Below are 19,382 nucleotides of genomic sequence, written 5' to 3'. Positions count from 1 at the left end.
ATGTACAGTCTAATGTACTTGATGTACCGTCTAATCACCATGGGAGTCCCGATAACTGATGTGCAGTCTAACATTAGACTGTACCATACAGACCATATACGGTCTAATGTGTCTGATGTACAGTCCAGTGAAACTGATGTACAGTCTAATCACCTTAAGCAGTGCTTGGCACACAGCGATTGTGCTTGTGCTCAGTTGCTCAGTCATGCCCAACTCTTTGGGACCCCATGGACTGTAGCCCACCAGCTCCTCTGTCCATGGGGATTCTCCAAGCAAGAGTACTGGAGTGGGTTGCCATGCCCTCCTCCAGGGGATATGACACAAAAACATAATTAGAAAAGAAGATTGATCCTGCTGACATTTAATTGGGCTCAAGGAGAAGCCTTGGTCCTCCTGCTGGCACGAGCAAGGCGCCAGGACTTCCTAACACCGAGGCAGCCCTGATGGGACTTTGCTGGGAGTGGACAAGACCTCATGGCAGATGCCTGGCTCAGGGCTGCTGGTGCTTTGACTGACATCACCTCCCAGGCCTGAGAAGTAACGAATTCTTAGCTTTCGGCTCGATGCGCTGCAGAAAGGGACTAGCCCGGCTTGCTCTGTCTCTGGAAGGACGAGAACAATCTGCCCCCAGCGCCCACTGGTAGCCATGTATACTCTCTGGCTTTCATCTGTAGAGGCAAAGTAAACAAGTTTGGGGAAAACAAACAGGAAAGCGTGGGGCGGGGTGAGTTCCGACCCGATGCTTGATTCACTGCTCGGCAGGAGGCCACTTGGAACCAAAACCCTCGCCTAGCACTTTCCTTGCCCAGCCCTGAAATCACAAACAACCCTGTGGCCAGAGTCCTACCAGGCTTCTGACGAGCACAGCCTGCTCTTCTGACACAGAAAACACGATTAGATGTGCACAGGTGCCCGGGAAGTGCCCAGCCGGGTGCTGGACACTTGGCTTCCCAAGAATCCCAACAGGGCTTTCTCAGGACAATGAGGTTTGGGTGGTGAGGGTGATGGTGGCCAAGAACAGGGAGAGGACATTGTGTTTTGATGTCGAGCCCTTTGCCAGGGCCAGACCACGAGGCAGCGAGAGAGAAGAATGTGCAAGGATGTTTCAGGACCAAGGAACTGAGTGAAACGCGACAGTGGTGGTGCTGAATCACTCCAGAAGCTGGTAACTTTGGGAAAGTGACGAACCCTGGGGCTTGGGTCTGGTCACCTGTAACACTGGGCCAATAATAGAAACCGCCTCCCCTGGCTTGGCGACTGAATGAGATACTGGAGGTTAAAGCATTTGGCCTGATGCCCAGCGTGGAGTTCAGGACTCATTCAACTCTCGTTGTCATTAAAAGAACAAGCGTTGCGTGTTTTAGACCATCTGAGGAGCCGTTTTTAAATGTTGGTTGGTAACGTCCGTGCAGAAACTGGCCGTGAAAACAGGAAGCACAGACTCTGAGGGCAGCTGGGACTGGAGACCTATTCCGGGTGGGGCCAGCTAGCTGCAGAGCATTTGGCACAAACTGTAGTCTGTCCGCCCCTTCTCATTTCTGTTAGCTTCTTCCCTTGGGTGGTGGAGGAAGGGCTGTTTTTGAGGCTGCAGAGAGGAACGTGGGAATCCTTGGTCTTTGCCAGGCTTTAATAAAGACATGAAATCTGCTGCATTCGCTCGTTTTTACTGCAAACCCCATTATTTTCTAGTTGTGATGATGGAATATGACCTCACGTGAACTTAAGCAAAAGTAAACGCTGGAGATCCCCAGGTGGTGATGGTGGTAACAAACCTGCCTGGCAGTGCAGGAGATGGAAGAGATGCGGGTTTGGGCCCTGGGTTGGGAAGATCCCCTGGGGGAGGAACCGGTAACCTGCTCCAGTGTTTCTTGCCTGGGAAATGCCATGGACAGAGGAACCTGGTGGGCTACAGTCCATAGGGTCACAGAGTCAGACACAACTCAAGTGACTTAGCACAAACAAACAATCCTCTCAAAAAGGGATTTACTGCCCCACCTCATAGGAGAGAACAAGGATGGACCTCAGCAGCTTCAGGCACAGCTGGATCCAGGTGCTCAAGTCTCCATATGCTCTGGCTCTCCAAGCCTCCCAGTTACAGCTCAACTTGCATTTCCTAATGAGTCTCCTTCACCCTCCTACACCCCTGCCATCACCGGGGAGCCCACACCAGCCTTGCAAAGAGCCCCAAGAGGGCACATCCCCCATCCTGTGGCAGCACCTATGTGTCCTTCTCTTCCTGGATGGTCCAAATGTTCTCACCCACTATGAGCACTGCCGGGAAACTCTAAAGTGCTCCATCTCCCTTCTCTCTCATTGCTGAGCCACAATCTTCAAAAGAAATGCCGCACAATTTAGTACTTGCTCGGGTTACTAGCCAGGACCCTGCAAGACAGAAACCTCAGCTCACACTGGTCTTGTGGCCGCTGGCTCCAGGCTCCACAGTGTCCAGAGGACTCCCTTCATCTCTGGTTCCTTCCTGGAGCTTGGCTGTGAGCAGGGCAGCTCCCAGGCCTGGTGGGTGGTGGGCAGGGAGAGGAATCAGAGCTGTGAGGAGACTCATTTGAAAACAGTAACAGTCCACTTCCATCCCCACACTCACATCCGTCTCTGCTTGCATACCTTCTCTGACGGGGAGCTCACCACGTCCAGGAGTGACTCCCTCTGTGGACTTGGTCTCCTGTCGGTGTCTGTCCCCCACTGGGCCAGTCCGGCCTCATACCAGGATAACTAACCACCACGACCCATCCTCTCCCCCCTTCCCTCCTTCTGCCTGAAACTCACCGGAGGATGGGCTGGACACACAGAACCATTATCCAGGGAGCCACAGAGCGCTGAGTTGATCTCAGAGGGACAGTCCTGCCATCTCATTTCCCTGCCCCAAATAGCTACTTCCTAGCTGGAGGAGGCAGGGTACTGGGGAGAGGAAAGGGCCGGGGTAAGCTATCCATAGATGCCTGGTTTCCAGGCCTTCCTGGAAGGTCGCTGTTGACATCAGCCAAGCAGTAGGCAGGCCCTTCCAGGGCCCAGTGTAAACAGAGAGATGGGGAAGGTCGCAGCTGGGGCGGCGAACCACGAATAAGCATCCCGTCCACGGAGCGTGACCTTCTCCCAGAGGAATTCGCCTTGTTTACAGATCATATCGATGCCTGGCCCTCCCATCTCATGTCAGATTGAGGGGACAGACGGCCGCACACAGTGGGGGTCAAGTTAAAATGTGTCCAAGGTTTTTTTAATTGTTTCCCTCTCATGCTTGTGTGAGTGACTTCAAGCTCAAAAACACACGGGCACAGTTCTGAGGTGTCTCGGTGTCTGGTCAGTCCAGGGGGGACACGTCTGCACTGGCTATGGGGCTGCCATTTGCTGAATGAGGGGAGGGTGGTTTCATCACTGAGCCCTGTTCAGCCCACCCTTGTCCTGGCTCCCCCTGGGCCCAGGGGGTGGACGGAAGCAGGAGCCTCCTTCCCGGGACCCCTGCACCGCTGGCCCCCATGCCGCCCTCCAGGAAGGACACATGCGCTGGCTGCAGGCGAGGTGCTCACCTCACACAGCGGAGGAAGCACGTGGTTTTCTGGAGCCACATCCGATCTCCAGCCTCTTCCTGTCCTCCTTGCTGTCCCTGTGTCTGTCACCTTGCTGCACCCAGGCTGGCGGAAAGGAGGGGCACCCTGTGGGCCCCACAGGTGGGCGAGGGGGCAGTGGGCAGGCTGGGTCTGGCCTGAGTGGAGGACTGTGGACTCGTCAGAGGGCAGGAAAGGGGGATGAGTGGGAAGAGCACAGATTTTCCGGGGGAGTTGTGGGCTCCGCTGGAATTCCTGACGGTGGCACCATAGTCTTGCTCCTGGGCCTGGAGTGGGGGCTTCTGGACCAGGTTCTTGGAAGGTGACAGAGGCTGCTGGCATGCACCGTCCTGGATGAGCGCTAGGTGGGTGGTAGGGGTGGGGGGACCTGGTGTTTCTCATACTCACCAGAGGCTTGCTTCTTATTGTGGATCTTGGACCGGCAGAGACCTGGGAGCTCCTTAGAAGCGTAGACGGGTCAGGCCCTATACCAGGCCCACTAGTTGGAATCTGCATTTTACTTAACTTTAAATGACCACTCCCCCATCCCCGACTGTCCATGGGAAAGGAGAAGCAGGGATTGAGAATCAGGGCCCCTGCTCAGCCAAGGCCCTTTGGAGCTGATGTTTTTACCCAAATCTGGAATCCAGGGCTGGCTCAAGGCATGCTTTTGGTGTCAGAACCCTGAACCAGTGCGGGCTCCACGTAGAAACACACTTTGAACAAACGTGGCAGCGGTCCCCAAGGTGTGTCTCATCACCGAGCCTGGGATGGCGACTTTACTTGGACACAAGGTTTTTGCAGATGACAAGCGATCTCAAGGTGTGAGCCCATGGGTTCCCCGGGTGGCTCCTAAATGCACTGATGTGCACAGGTCAGAGACAGCAGAGGCACGGACGCACACACCAGGCCGAGGGCAGCGGCCACGGCTGCCAGGGGCTCTCAGAGGGCACGCTGCCCCGGGACCACCTTGAGTTCAGACGGGGAATGAATCTGGGTCCTTGGAAGCCCGCAGTTTGTAGTCATTTGTTGTGGCAGCTGCAGGAAGCTGTGGCCACTCACGCCTTCCCAGACAGGGAAGGAAAAACAGCCAAGAGTGACCCAAGAAGCAGTAACCTGGCTGGTTCCCAGTTCCAGTGACCTCAGCTCTGTTCCTCCTCATTTCCTTGTTTCCTTTTAAAAAAATTTTTTTAATATTTATTTTTTATTTATTTATCCAGCTGTACCTGGTCTTAGTTGTGGCATGTGGGATCTAGTTCCCTGACCAGGGAGAGAATCCAGGCTCCCTGAATTGAGAGCACAGAGTCCCAGCCACTGGCAGTCCCCTCCTTGTTTCTTTTTAATGCTCCCTGAAGCCAAAATACAGCCCAGACCGCAGGCACTGGTCCTGCGTTGTCGGCTGGTCACCAGCCCGTCGGAACCAGCCGGGCGTTCAAACGCACTGTGTGGCTTGTTCTTCTCTATCTTGTTTGGAGATTGTTTACGGCAATCATGATGCAGTGGACTGAGTCAGATTTTACCTGCTCGCATGCCCCTCAAAAGCGGACTTTTTAAACAAGGCCTTTGGCCGAGTCTGCTCAGCCTTGAGGACTGTATTTCAGTTGTTCTAAAGCCGGGGTGGCAGCCCTGAAGAAACTGAAAGAAACAGGCAGCCCTGCAGAAACTCTGCAGGCTCTGAGGCTGTTAGAGCATTTCAACACTTCCCTCTAAAAAGTTTCCAGGATTCAAATACAAAGATTCAGGGCAGTAGTTTTCAACCTCGACTCACCTTGGAGACACTTGGGAAGCTTAAAAAATAACAGCAGCAGTGTTTGGGCCTCCCACCAGATCAGATGCTCTAGAGGGACCTGAGCAACCACCTGCCTGGTGGAGAAGAGCCACCTCGAGGGGCTCCACGGAAGTCTCCTGTGTCGACATCCTTTCCATGTGTATTTGTTTCACGTACTTGTTTGGCTGCACCGGGTCTTAGTTGCAGCATTCAGGATCAAGTGCCCCAGCCAGGTGTTGAATCTGGGTCCCTGCATTGGGAGCATGGAGTCTTAGCCACTTGGACCACGAGAGACATCCCACAGTATCCTCTTTGGAAATGCCTTTCTGCTTAAATTAGCAGCTAATCAACTCTCTGTTGCCCACAGTAAGCACCTGGATTGATGTAGGGTATAGACCATGGTAACCCCCACTTCATAGAGTTGGAACCTGAGGCTCAGAGAGGTGTGGCCCCTTGCCCAAGGTCATACCTCTTGGTAAAGCCTTTGGCAGTGAACAATCGCTCCCCTGATGATGCTGGAGTGGCTGGGGAGGGAAGGGGTTCGTGGTGTCAGCTGGTGCCCAGAACCCCTCACACAAGAGGTGGGCTCTGCCGACCAGTGGAGAGGGGATGACCTGACCTCAAAAGGACTCCTGGGCACGGGAGACTTCCCAAGTACAGGGGTGTGTGTCCAGAGTGCGCCTCTGCCCTGCTCAGTGTCGAGGAGCCCTGGGTCCGGGCTGGCCCCCCTTTGGCCACTGCAGGCAGTAGGACGGCACATGTCAGCACTATTCACGTGGGTGGTCCCCACCCCCAGGTTGAGTTTTGGTTTTTAGTTTTGGCTTTTGGGGCTTTTGGGGGGCTTTGGGGGCATGTTACAGCCACATCTGTATTTGTATCAGGCAGAAGGGGGGCCTGGAAGGTGGTGCTCACTGCCAAGCAACCTGAGCCGCCCCATGACTCATCAGAGTGGAGGCCACTTCCCCGCAGGTGAGGAGTGGGCAGAGGTTGCCCTAGGGATGGTCCCCAAGCCTCCCATTGCAGCCCTCTGCACTCGGCGTCTAAAGTAGGCTCACTCCTCCAGAAATCAGGGGTTGGGGCCCCAGAGGTGAGAGGTCACAGGATGCTGCCCCTGGGGGTGCAATCTGGACCTCTCTTGTGTCCCTCCTGGGAGGCTGCATGGCCTTGGTGCTTACATGGGCTGTAGTTATAGTACAGTCTCTGACCAGCAGCGGTGTCTGAGGGTTTGTACAAATGAACATCTCTGCGTTCCCACTGAATCAGAAGTTCTGCCCATGGGGCTCAGTGCTCCGTGCTTTAATGACCTCCGGGTAACTCTGCACCTCAGGCCACTGGCTCGTGCAGCCCTGTGAAGTGGGTACTACAGTGTATTCTGCTTTATTGCCAAGGTAAAGGAACCTCAGAAGGCTTGAGCCAGTTGCTCAAAATTACACATTTATTAAGAGGGAATGAATTAGTAAAGGTGACTAAAGTAGTTCAGATTAAGTTCAGCTGTGAAGAACAGAAATAAAACCCCAAAGACTCATAGTTTATCAAACTAGTTTATTTTTTTCTTCATGGTCCAAACCACATGCTGGAGCTCCAGCCACAATCCAGGAAGCCAAAAGGAGGACAGGGAGGAAGGTCATGCCCTTTGCCTTTGCGTATGACTTCAGCTTACATCCCATTAGCCGCAAATTAGTCAGTTGCTTCACCAGCAGAAAGAGAGGCCCTGGGAAATGAAGTCTGTGTTTCAAGTTACCACGCACACAGGGGAAGCCTGGGGTTCTATTGCTGTGGGAGAACATAGATGTTGGGGACAACCCAAGGGTACAGCTATTTGAAATCAAAGCTGATAGTTTCACCATCTGATGCTACTTTGCTACATGATGCCTCTCTCCTCCCCTTTTGGAAATTATGCAAAGACCAAGACTTCTTGAGTATCTTCCTGCTGCTTGCTGTACCCCTTGCACCTAGAACAATGCATGGCTAGAAGCAGATTTGTCACCAAGTGTAGATTTTTTCAGGGGGTCGCCATGTGGCATGTGAGATCTATTTCCCTGACTAGGAATCAAACCTGGGCCCCTTTCAATGGGAGCGTGGAGTCTTAGCCACTAGACCACCAGGGAAGTTCCCTGAATGTAAATTTTTACGAAGATTAAATTAAAGATCATGTATCTAGAAGATCTGTCTGCCTAGAGGTCCAGTACTCTTGCCTGGAAAATCCCATGGGTGGAGGAACCTGGTAGGCTGCGGTCCATGGGGTCGCGAAGAGTCGCACATGACTGAGCGACTTCACTTTCACTTTTTACTTTCCTGCATTGGAGAAGGAAATGGCAACCCACTCCAGTGTTCTTGCCTGGAGAATCCCAGGGACGGGGGAGCCTGGTGGGCTGCCATCTATGGGGTCACACAGAGTCGGACACGACTGAAGTGACTTAGCTTAGCTTAGCTTAGAGGTCTAGAATGTGGCTACTTGTTTAGCACCGAGCATCCTAGTTAAGCCCAGAGGCCTTGCCAAGTGTTATCTCAGACTCGAGTTCTGGCTGTGACCCTTCCCTCCATGCAAGGACTTGCAGCATCAGGGTTCCTGACCCAGATGTCAGTACTGTAGATCAGGCCTGGAGAACCCTCCAGCCACAGCCCGGGGCAGGGGGTGAGAACTAGATAGGTGGAGACCCGTTCACGCCTGAAACCCTGGGAACGAAGCCTGTGGTGGGGGTGCGTCCCTGTGGTGGGGAGGCGTGTCACCTGTCCCCTTTCCCATTTGGGTTTCCTTTGCAGGCGCAGGTTCCAGAGACCCCGGCAACCCTCCTTCGGCCTATGGGGTGCCCCATGTTTCCTGTGGGGTTGTTCCTGGTCCTGTGCTGCTAACTGGGTCAGAATGGGGGGCCGAGGGCCGTCTGCATGGCCGCCTTCCCCATCCCACTCATACAGCCTCAGAAACCCAGTTTCTCCTGAATCCCGACCCGGGGGCCAGGCAGACGGGCCTCATTCAAACGCGAGCTGAGAGCAGAGGGCAGGCAATGCTGTGCTGTTCCATTGTGACTGCCCCAATTACAGAAAAACACTAATTTCATGGGGTTTTTCAGAGCAAAGCAAATCTTTAGAAGGAATTGTCCTCATTTTTTCTCCACAGACAGGAAGCCTACAAGGGCTCATTTTATTTATTAGTCATGTAGATTCAGGTCAATTCCCGAATCTCCTTTGACCAGCTGCCTCCTCCCACGGGTGCTGTGGGAGAGACAAAGGCGAGGTGTTTGTGGGGTGTCTGGGAGGTCCTCTGTGAGCAGAAAGTGACCCAGCACCAAAGGGTCCCTGTGTGGCCTGCACTCACTCCCCAGAGAGCCACTGCTGCACACCCGAGCCCGGTGGAAGTGGGGAAGACAGGCTCCAGGAGCCAGAACCCCATCTTTGCTCAGTGTCCTCCCCGCATCTGCCGCAGTGTGGGGCACTTAGTGCAGATAGGGATATGCTGGGGAGTTTGGGAGAAAGTGACTGCCTATCATGTTGAACCATGAGTTCAGCATCACTGAAATACCTGGAGCAGGCGTTGTGGAGGAACCCCTGGAGCCCCTAGAGGGCCAGGGACCTACGGCAGGAGGTGCCAGAGCTCAGGAAGCTCACAGGCCAGCAGGAGGAGTGGCCAGTTTGCAGCACCCTCACAGTGGCCCTGACCTGAGGGGTCCAGCTGGAGTCACTGGTGTTAGAAACACAGGGGTGTGTCCAAGGGGTGAGCGTAGGTGGGCTGCCTGGAGGCACAGCTCCGCCCAGCTTTCCACCTCTGTCAGGTCCCCTCCTGGGCCTTTAGCGGGGGCCCCTGTCCTAGCAGGGCCTCCACCTGGGCCTCAAGATGGACTGGGCCTGCCTCCCTGGCCAACTCCGAGCTCTCCTGGGTGCAGCTTGGGCGGTGGCTTGACTGCCAGGACTGTGCCTTCGTTTCAGGAGCCTTAAAACACTCCTGACATTTTCCCAGAGATTTTCTCTATCTCACTCTCAATAATGTCATTCTCATGACAGCCCTGCATGAAACTGGCTCCCAGGTGTCACCTAGCTCAGGAAGCCTTGGGTATTTGTCTCAGGGAAGCTCTGAAGAGCAAATGGGAAAACTGCCCAGCTGAAGCCAACAGGTGCCTATTAAATCTATTTACATTGAGACCTTTTTTCCCCCAAACCTCCTTTATTAGAAAAAAATATTTGGATTTAGAGAAGGAAGACAATGTCTTGCACGAGGGGTGCCAACTGCACTTTGTCTACAATGTTCTGCTCATTCCTGGCAGGCAGACTCCAGCTCGGTCTGAGGAGGGTCCAAAGAGGAATTGGGATGCTTTGGGGAAGCTCCCTCCAGAGACGTCCCTGGTGGCCCAGTGAGACTGTGCTTCCAGTGCAGGGGGTGTGGGTTCCATCCCTGGTCAGGGAACTAAGATTTCACATTAAGGCATGGCAAAAAAAAAAATTAATAAAACTAATAAAATGAGCAAATGGCTTAAAACTATTAAAAAGACACACACACACACACAAAAACTCTCCAAAAGCAGAAACCGACTCTCTCTCTCTCTCAGGGAACCACCCTGGGCCTGACCCCGTAGGCAGGATGATCCCTGAGGAACAGATGGAGAAGAAGAGGACTTTTTAAATGATAGCAGCAACAACCTCCCCATGAGTGTCCTTGCAAGGCTGGACGTCAGAAGCCAGAGCACATTCCAGCATGGCTGGAAATGGAGAAAGAAGACTGAGGGGCGGTAAGGGCCATCACGGGGCTGTGGCCTGGCCTCTGGCCCTTGGCCCCATCCTCAGGCAAGGTAACAAAACCACCCTAGCTTTGCAGAGACCTCAGGAGAACCAAGGGTAGAAGGCAGATCAGGGCCATCACCCAAGGTTCCAGGAGACACCTTGCTGGTGAGGAAGGAGGATGCGGAAGGTCTGCCGTGTGCCGGGGACCTGTGAAGTGCTTGGCCCTGAAGCAGATGGGGTGGGATCTTCTGGGAGTCAGCCTGCTAGTTCAGTCTGGGGAGTTGGCGCTTTGTCCACAAAGATACAGATAAGGTCAGCTCGCTGGAGGGACACGGGGGCCCATGGGTCACTGTTCTGTACGTCTGTAGCCCAGAGTATAGGTGGCCAGGCCCAACCAGGACATCGCAGGTAAGTTTAACATCTGTAAGGCCACAAGCCATCCCAGAAAGCAGGTCTGGCTGTCACTGTGTAGCCTGAGTGAGCCACAAAAGCTAACCTCGGGCTGGAAGAGGGGAGCCCAGGGCCCTGCTGACATGTGGTCCTGCTGCTGATACCTTGGGGTGATTCTATGGATAATAAAAGGTTTCACAGAAGACCTCCAGGAACAGGCCTTAGAGACCGATTAGAAATAGGCCCCCAGGTGTTAATAGCAGTCGCCATCCTTGCTATAAAGAGAGTGCCTGGACAATAAGCTTTTGATTGCCAATTCAGAGACATCCATCTCGAATAAACATACTGCCAGCTGTGTGACACAGTTACCAGTTACACAGCAGATGAAGAGCCAGGCCACCTCACCATCAAGTTCTCCAGTCAGAAAGCCCTGGGTGACCCAGATAACTGCCTGTTTGAGGGACCCCGTTTTTCCTTTCCGACACACCAACTCTTGTTCTTATGCTTTAAATTCATCAACAAAGAGTAAACCTACAAAATTCTAGGTACCCCACTCTCCACCCCAGTAAAGGCAGAACCCCAGATCTGTACCCACCCTCCTCCTATCTTTCTGGGTGGCCCTGGGTGTGCCATGTACCTTCCAGGACTTGTTAGTAATAAATCTTGTTTTTCCAAAGTTCCTTGATGGTTATTGCTGAGGTGTGTCTTGTACTCATTATAAGAACCACTTGCCAGAGGAGTGGTGAGACTGGAGCCCCCAGGGCCTTCAGGTAGGGAGGGAATGCAGCATCAGGGTCTTTTCCAATAAGTCGGCTCTCACATCAGGTGGCCAAACTATTGGGACTTCAGCTTCAGCATCAGCCCTTCAGTGAATATTTAGGACTGATTTCCTTTACAATTGACTGGTTTGATCTCCTTGCAGTACAAGGTACTCTCAAGAGTCTTCTCCAGCACCACAGTTTCAAAGCATCAATTCTTCAGTGCTCAGCTATCTTTATGGTCCAACTCTCACATCCATACATGAAAGTGAAAGTGAAGTCGCTGAGTTGTGTCTGACTCTTTGCGACCCCATGGTCTGTAGCCTACCAGGCTCCTCAGTCCATGGGATTTTCCAGGCATGAATACTGGAGTGGGTTGCCGTTTCCTTCTCCATACATGACTACTGGAAAAACCATAGCTTTGACTATACAGACTTTTGTTGGCTGAGTAATATCAACTGCTTTTTAATACAGCAATGTATACAACGTAATACAATGTCTCTGCTTTTTAATATCAGAGAAGGCACTGGACCCACTCCAGTACTCTTGCCTGGAAAATCCCATGGACGGAGGAGCCTGGTAGGCTGCAGTCCATGGGGTCGAGAAGAGTCGGACACTGAGCAACTTCACTTGCACTTCTCACTTTCATGCATTGGGGAAGGAAATGGCAACCCACTCCAGTGTTCTTGCCTGGAGAATCCCAGGGACGGGGGAGCCTGGTGGGCTGCCATTTATGGGGTCGCACAGAGTCAGACACAACTGACACGACTTAGCAGCAGCAGCTTTTTAATGTGCTGTCTAGGTTTGTCATAACTTTCCTTCCAAGGAGTTAGCCTCTCTTAATTTCATTGCTGCAGTCATCGTCTGCAGTGATTTTGGAGTCCAAGAAAATAGTCTGTTATGGTTTCCACTTTTTCCTCTTCTATTTGCCATGAAGTGATGGGACCAGATGCCATGACCTTAGTTCTTTTAATGCTGAGTTTCTAGGTTTTTTTTTCCCTAGATTTTTTTTAAAATAGTAGCTATCCTAGTGGGTGTTTTGATTTGATTTCTCTAATAATTATTGATGTTGAGCATCTTTTCATGTGCTTGTTGGTCATTTCTATATCATCACTGTACAAATGTCTATTCAAGCCCTTTGCCCATTTTTTAATCAGGTTATTTAATTTATTTTTTGTTGTTGTTGTTGAGTTTATTGCTATGTCTCAGCACCTGGACACACGGGAACAGGTTGTCACTTCACAGTGAACCATGTGCAAGTCAGCTCGCTGCTCACACGAACTCTGTCTGCCTGCTGGACCACATTCTCACATTTCAAAACTTAGTTTTATCTGGTAACCCTGGTAACTGACCTCTTGATGGCCTATTTGGGAATCCCAATGTCCTGTTCTCTAATACCCAAATGAAAACAAAACAGATCAACTCTGTCCTTGACCGTAATTTCTAATCTTTTCTTTCTGATGTGGGTGTGTGTTTAGATGATAAACTCACCTGGTAGAGCTGAGTTACGTTTCTGTTTTGTAAAACAAACGAAGGTGTGACACGATGTCCTTCAAAGCCCTTCTGGGTCTCACTTAGCCCGTGGAGGGAGGCTGTGTGTTGCTGCTTAAAAGCTGGGGCTTCACAGGGGTGCCCTTTGGGGTGAACAGAGCAGGTGTAGCTCTAGCCAGGCAGGGGACAGAGGGCCTGTGTCCCTCTCCAGTGATTTTTTTTTAAGGCAACACTGTTTTGTCTCCTGGTTGTTGAGACCTTGATGAACCATGTGTGGAGGGAAGAGCGTTAAAGCAAGGACATGTCTACTCAGGACTCAGTTGAAACAGCCATCGTCAGGCAGAGGCCACAGACCAGACCAGCACAGAGTACACTTGCTGGGCACCTGCTCCCAGCTGTGAGCAGCATGGCTCTGATGGAGAGCCATAGGTGAGTGTACAGATACATGTCACGTTTAAGATCCAGTGCCTAGGCCCTTTGGCAGAAAGAGATGACAGGAAACTGATAAAAACCAATTTTCCTTTTAAAAATGTTTAAGAGACTGAAATTAGAATCCAAGATAACTTAAAAAAAAAAAAATTGGAATCTCAGAGGAAGTGAAAATTGCTTCATTTCAATAAAAAGGGTCCCCAGAGCTTCCCTGCCATCACTGTGATTCCCCAAACTCTGCAAGGCTTCTCAGGGAGCCCAGTTCCTCATAGAATCTTGGCTATGATTGCCCCTTTTAAGGAATTTGTATTTTTTTCTCCATGGTTTAGTTTACGTTTTTTTTTTTTTGCATGTATCCTTTTATTGAAGACCAAATTGTAGGTAAATATTAGCTTCTATGGGAAGCCATTCATGGCAAATTGTTGAGGAAAAAAACAGATTACAAAACAACATGATGTCAAATTTGCTTTTAAAAAAATGTATATATTTAAAATGTAGGCGAAGACAGACAACAGAATGCTAAGCATGGATATTTAGGTATTGGAAGACTGCATTTTTCTTCTTCTGTGTGCTTTTTTGCACGTCCCCAAAATTCTTTCATCGAATATTTTTTGTTACCGGACTTTAAAATAGGGAATATTATTTTTAGAATTAAAAAAAAAATCCTTAAAAGTCGTCTTTTTCCCACCTAATAAGCCTGGAAGTTTGCATGCGCTGCTGTGAAATGAGGCCATCAGAGACCCAAGGAGAGACCCCAACTACTCCCCCGTTCCCCCACCACCACCCAGGAGCAGCGACCACATCTCATTCACCAAGAGCACACCTGGCAGTTTCTGGGAGTGGCTGCTGCACAGGAGCTGGGTATGTGAAGGCTGGCCAGCCACGCCACCCCTCTCCCATCTTCCCACCAAGGCCACCTGAAGAGAGCTTGCCATTCCCGTCTCCCTGCCCCCCGAGCTGGTGGGGCCCACGCTGTTCAGACCAGACGCAGTGGCATCTGCCCCTGGTACGTGGGGATGGAGGGTCAGCAAGTATCGTCTCTGGGGAAATCAATTATGGGCCAATGCCAGACATCCCTGTGCCTTGGGTCACGCTCTGTCCCTCACCCCCACCCCCAATACACAAATCACTTCCTGAGTCACACCCAGTGCTCTCAGCCTCCCCTCCTTGCTCTTGGCCAGGCTCCATCAGTGCTGACTAACCCCTTACCTCCTGCCCCCAGCGCTGCATCACACGATGATGAGATTGTGAGCCTGGCTGCATATGACGCTGAATCCAGAGCTGAAATGCAGAAAGAGCAGGAAAGAAGACACAGTGACGATTCTGTTAGCTCTGGGCCGCCTTGCTCTTCCTGCACCGCTGGCTAATTGGACAGCATGTGTGGACAGCTTCCCAGATGAGTAGCCACGGAGCAGGAAGAACAAACAGGAAATTGTCTTTTAACTCCGTTCCCTGGGCCCAAGCCCCGGGCACTGTGCCTCACCCTGGACGGGGTGGTCTCTCACCACCCCCATGCCTGGGTGGGCAGGGATGGGTACCACTGAGATGCCTGTGTACTGGTGGTGGAATCATTTGCCTGAGGGCATGGAGCTGGTGGCACCTGGCACATATTGGGTGGGAGCCTTTTCTCCAGGCCTGTCCCCAGGGCACATTGTCCCCTAAAGCCTGAGGTCACATGGTGGAGGGGCTCCTGTCACTGCCTCAGGTTAACTCTGAACCTTGGCTATTTCCCCCCAGTTCTCACTGCATGAAAACCCAGTTGTCACCCAGGAAACTCGCTGGCATCCACCAGGGTCCACCTGGAGGGCAGCGCTGGCCCCTGGGGGCCCTCCATCCAAGCCTGGTTTTTCTGTAATTTGGCCGCCCAGGACTTTTTAAAAGTGGGCAGGGAGCTCCTGGGACCCCGAGTTAGGGGAAAAGTCTTACACACTGTCTCCTCTCCTTGCATCCACAGTAGCCACTGGTCGGACTATGACAAAAGCCGGCCCTCTGGTCAACTGTCACTGAGGCCACCAGAAAAATCACGACTCAGGTAAGCCAGCGATGCTCCCAGAGGTGTGACACCCACTCCCCATTTGCTCTGGGCCCCTAAGCACTCTCCTCATCACCAGCCCTGAGTTCTTCCAACAACAATGAGCACTTCCTGCGGGTTTCTACCCAGTGAAGATGCTGTGGAGGAAGCACATGGAGACCGGAAACGCCATCGTCCCTGAATATCCCCTCCCGATTTTGATTTTGTCCTTGAGTCAGTGTCGCAGGCTCCTTCCGGTTCCCCCACCAACAGGCGACTCCTTTCACCTCCCCAGGCCCTGCTCCCTAGTCTACAAGATGAGGGTGCCACGGGGACAAGCCGGGGCCCCCAGGCCTATTCTCTGCGGCTGGGCCTGGGGTCTCCTTCCTCCCTGTCCGGCAGGTCTTGGTACAGACCAGGGGCCAGGACATGTTGTGTGGATTGGCAGGCGGGTCTTCTGATGACTCTTCAGATCACACCATGTGGCTGAGCCAAAGACTGGTGGGACATGTTCAGCGCTCACAGGGACACCTTTCCAGAGATGTGGTGAGCAGAGATGGACAGAGGCTGCTGGTCCATCTCGACGCCACTTCCAGGGTTCAGCTTGGAGCCTGTCGTCCTTACAGCCTGGGGACATTCTAAATGTCTGCTATTACCGGCACCTCCTCCCACCCCAAGAGGTCAGAAACCCAGACACGGGACCAGGGCCACCTGACCAGCTCACAGGCAGCATGCCTGGTCATCTCCAGCAGCACTGCCAGCTACATAATAATTTTTAACTGTAGTTTTGCAACTGCAGTTAGTAATCAAAAGTCAAAAGTCTTACAGTAAATCCGATAAGAGAAACAAAGTAACTACCAGAAAAGGGAGGAATTCAAGTGAGGAAAAGGGTTAACAGGACCAGCTCAGGCTGAGCCCGTTGAGACTGAAAAGCTTGGCTCACATATCCTCTGAGAGAAAATGTGAGTGAGGAGGTCAGCCATCGTAAGGCATCAGGACATAAACAAACCATTTTAGACCAAACTGTTTCCTGGAAGGGATTGCCTCTCATTTTTATTACATCCAAAGTGGATGGAGGTATGGCAAAAAAAAAAAAAAAGAAGAAGAAGAAGGAATAAAGACTTAAGGTTTTATGGAGAAAATTCTGAGTATGAAAGAAACTTAGTCGAATTTGTGTGCTGAAATGAGTGCTTCTGAGAAATGAAACACTAAGATAAGTGAGTGGAGAAACTGGTCATCACGGAGGAGCTTAGAATAAGAAGAGGGTGCTTGAAAGGAATAAAAAGAAGATGAAATAATATTTGGAAAGGAGAAAGGCCATCCTCAGGGTGGGTTGAGATAAGGCCTGAGCGGTGAGTCATGGCTGTGATTAGCTGATTCCAGGTATCTGTAGCACTGTGCTGATCTGAACTGTGATCACTGCCTTTTTTTTTTTACTTGCAAACATCAAAGTATCATGTAGTTTTCCAACTCGCCTGAGGCTCCAGTTAATGAAAGAAAAGGATGAATCAGATGTAAGATAGAGGTTTGAAGAAAAAGCCCGATCACTCAATGACAATATCAGTTTAACAATCCCCACGATGTTTGACAGAGGAAAGACTATTTTTGGATTTGACGTAGCAGAGATATATCACGAGCCTATTTACAGCTATTTGTGGTGTAGGTCCGCTGAGAGAATCAGAGAGCTCAGGGTTTTGATGTAGCCTGGTTCTCAAGTGTGTTCAGGAGTAATCATGAGGGGTTTTTGAGACACTTATTAGAACAGTAACTGCTGCTGCTGCTGTTGCTAAGTCACTTCAGTCGTGTCCGACTCTGTGTGACCCCATAGATGGCAGCCCACCAGGCTCTCCCATCCCTGGAATTCTCAAGGAAAGAACACTGGAGTGGGTTGCCATTTCCTTCTCCAATGCATGAAAGTGAAAAGTGAAAGTGAAGTCGCTCTCTTAGGGACTCCATGGACCACAGCCTACCAGGCTCCTCCATCCATGGGATTTTCCAGGCAAGAGTACTGGAGTGGGGTGCCATTGCCTTCTCCGAAAACAGTAGCAGTAGTAGCTAAAGCTTCAGTGGCGGTTCCTACGTGTCAGGGGCCATTTGGGGTCCTCTCCACAGGGTAACTCCTGTAACCCATTCAGGAGTAACCTCCTGGGTAACCTCCCATTAGGAGCCGTTATGATCCCATTTTTCAGGTGAGGAATCTGAGGCATGGGAAGACTTGTCCAAGGTTACACAGCCAGAAAGAGCAGAGCCTGGGTTCCTCGGTACCCACTCCCACACTTGTCACTTGTTTAGTTTTCCTTATAATCTATAAAAGAAATTTGACACCACACAGAAAGGTGCAGGGCCTGTTATACAACTTCACCAGCCCTGTGACCAGGAGGTGCACCCTTCAGTTTTTTAAAAACATTTTGACATGTATGTTTTGTATCTGTGGATAATATACATTGTTATTTTTCATGTTGCAAACATATGTATAAGTAGCAATATACTCTATTTGCTTCATATGACTTGCTAGTTTTTTTCCTCTCACAGTTAGGATTGAGATATGTCCAGATAGATATGTGTCACCCAGGTCCATGGACACTGGCCACACCTGGCTCCTGGGCGTGTGAAACGTGGCTATTCCAGCATCTCAGCTGGATCTCAGGGCTATGCATATAAAGTACAGAGTAGATTTCAAAGAGTGCTTAGTCTCTCAGTTATGTCCAACTCTTTGTGACTCCATGGACTGCAGCCCACCAGGCTCCTCTGTCCATGGGATTTTTTAGGCAAGAATACTGGAGTGGGTTGCTATTTCCTTCTCCAGGGGATCTTTCCAACCCAGGGATAAAATCTGTGTCTCCTGCATCAGCAGGTGGATTCTTTACCTGCTGAGCCATCGAGGAAGCCCAGATTTCCAATACCTCTTTGATAATTTTTAGTACTGATCACATGTGGAAATGATAATATTTTGGATACATGAGTTAAGTAAAATACATTACCAAAGTCAATTTCACCTGTTTCTTTTGATTCTTTGTGTGTGGCTACCAGAATATTGAAAATGACACAGTGGTTTGCCTTCTGTCTCTGTCGAGGGCGCTCATGCCGCTCACTCCTCTTAAATGCCCTAAGTCTGGGAGAAAGTCTCAATCGTCAGAAGTGATTGTTACTGCTCCCGGGGACTTTTCTAGGTGATATAACAGCAGTCTTCCTGGGAGGTTATGCAGACTCTGAAGCTATGAGCCTCAGATGGGCTGAGCAAGGCCTGGCCTGGCCACCAGCAGCCTACAGGGGCCTGAGAAGCAGGGAGAGCTGCCCAAGGACTCAACGAGCTTTACTCTGGGCATCAATGCCACATGGTTGTTTCTGTGGGGTTTCTGCCTTTTTTTTTTTCTTACTTTCAACAGGGAAGTTCTGAGCAGACACACACTTGTGTTAATTTCAGCTTTAATGAAGCCAGCATAGGCAGTGTTTCTCTGACATCTGCCTGAAATGTTATGAGGTCAGCTCCACTGTTCGCCACTAATTAACTATTTTTAGGGCAAACTGTCAAGGCACCTACTCCATTCCTGCTTCCTACATTTTCAATTCATTTTCTTTATCCATATCTATTTATACCTGAAGTGTTTTTGTTTTTTTTTAAAGAGATACCCTCATCATTCTACCAATGATAAAGATGGGGCTGGTAATGAAGTTATAAAAACGCCAGGAGGGAAAGATGACGTGCGATTTCTACAGGGAGATTATTGATGAACACGGAATTCTTTTCCAATTCTGAATAAAAACCTCACATTAACATTTTGAACCACAAAGTCACAGGGCTGGTAGGGACCTGAGGTCTCCTCTGTGTTGGTTAAGACTAGAGTCTTGCTGTCTGACAGCTGCGTGACCTGGGTCAGATTCTTAACCATCTATAATACAGAGACGCTAACATCTACCTTCCAGAGTTTTCTGTGGATTACATGAGACGATTGTGCTCTGTCCCTTGTGCCTGCTTTCAATCCACAGAAGTTGTGGTAATTACTATTATTATCACTACACCACCCTTATGTCCCCAGGCAATTCCAAGGATGTACAGCCTCTTCAAGCCTGTCTGGGTCCTGTCCCAGGAGGACCTTCTTCCTCCTTCTCCACCAGAACCCTGAACTTCCCCCCAGGGGGAGAGGCCCACAGTCAGCAGCCCCCCACCTCCCTGTGCTCACCTGTGGGGTGCAGTTTTTATAAGAAAGCTGTGCTAAGGCTATTACCAAAGTGCCTCTGACACACCGTCCGGCCTCCCCACTTCC

At 50.9% G+C, this 19,382-nt stretch overlaps 1 long non-coding RNA gene across 1 annotated transcript; it reads right to left on the bottom strand.

Annotated features, from left to right (window-relative positions):
* Positions 1–345: 345 nt before the first annotated feature.
* LOC113878274 lies at positions 346–3,048 on the bottom strand. The gene is made up of 3 exons (XR_003506961.1): positions 2,620–3,048; positions 2,408–2,511; positions 346–668 (listed from the first exon to the last, which is right to left on the bottom strand). It is a non-coding gene; the product is annotated as an uncharacterized LOC113878274 (long non-coding RNA).
* Positions 3,049–19,382: the final 16,334 nt, after the last annotated feature.

Source organism: Bos indicus x Bos taurus, chromosome 19, assembly GCF_003369695.1.
Source record: "Bos indicus x Bos taurus breed Angus x Brahman F1 hybrid chromosome 19, Bos_hybrid_MaternalHap_v2.0, whole genome shotgun sequence".
NCBI classification, from domain to species: domain Eukaryota; kingdom Metazoa; phylum Chordata; class Mammalia; order Artiodactyla; family Bovidae; genus Bos; species Bos indicus x Bos taurus.
This window is presented reverse-complemented; position numbering and strand designations above follow the sequence as displayed.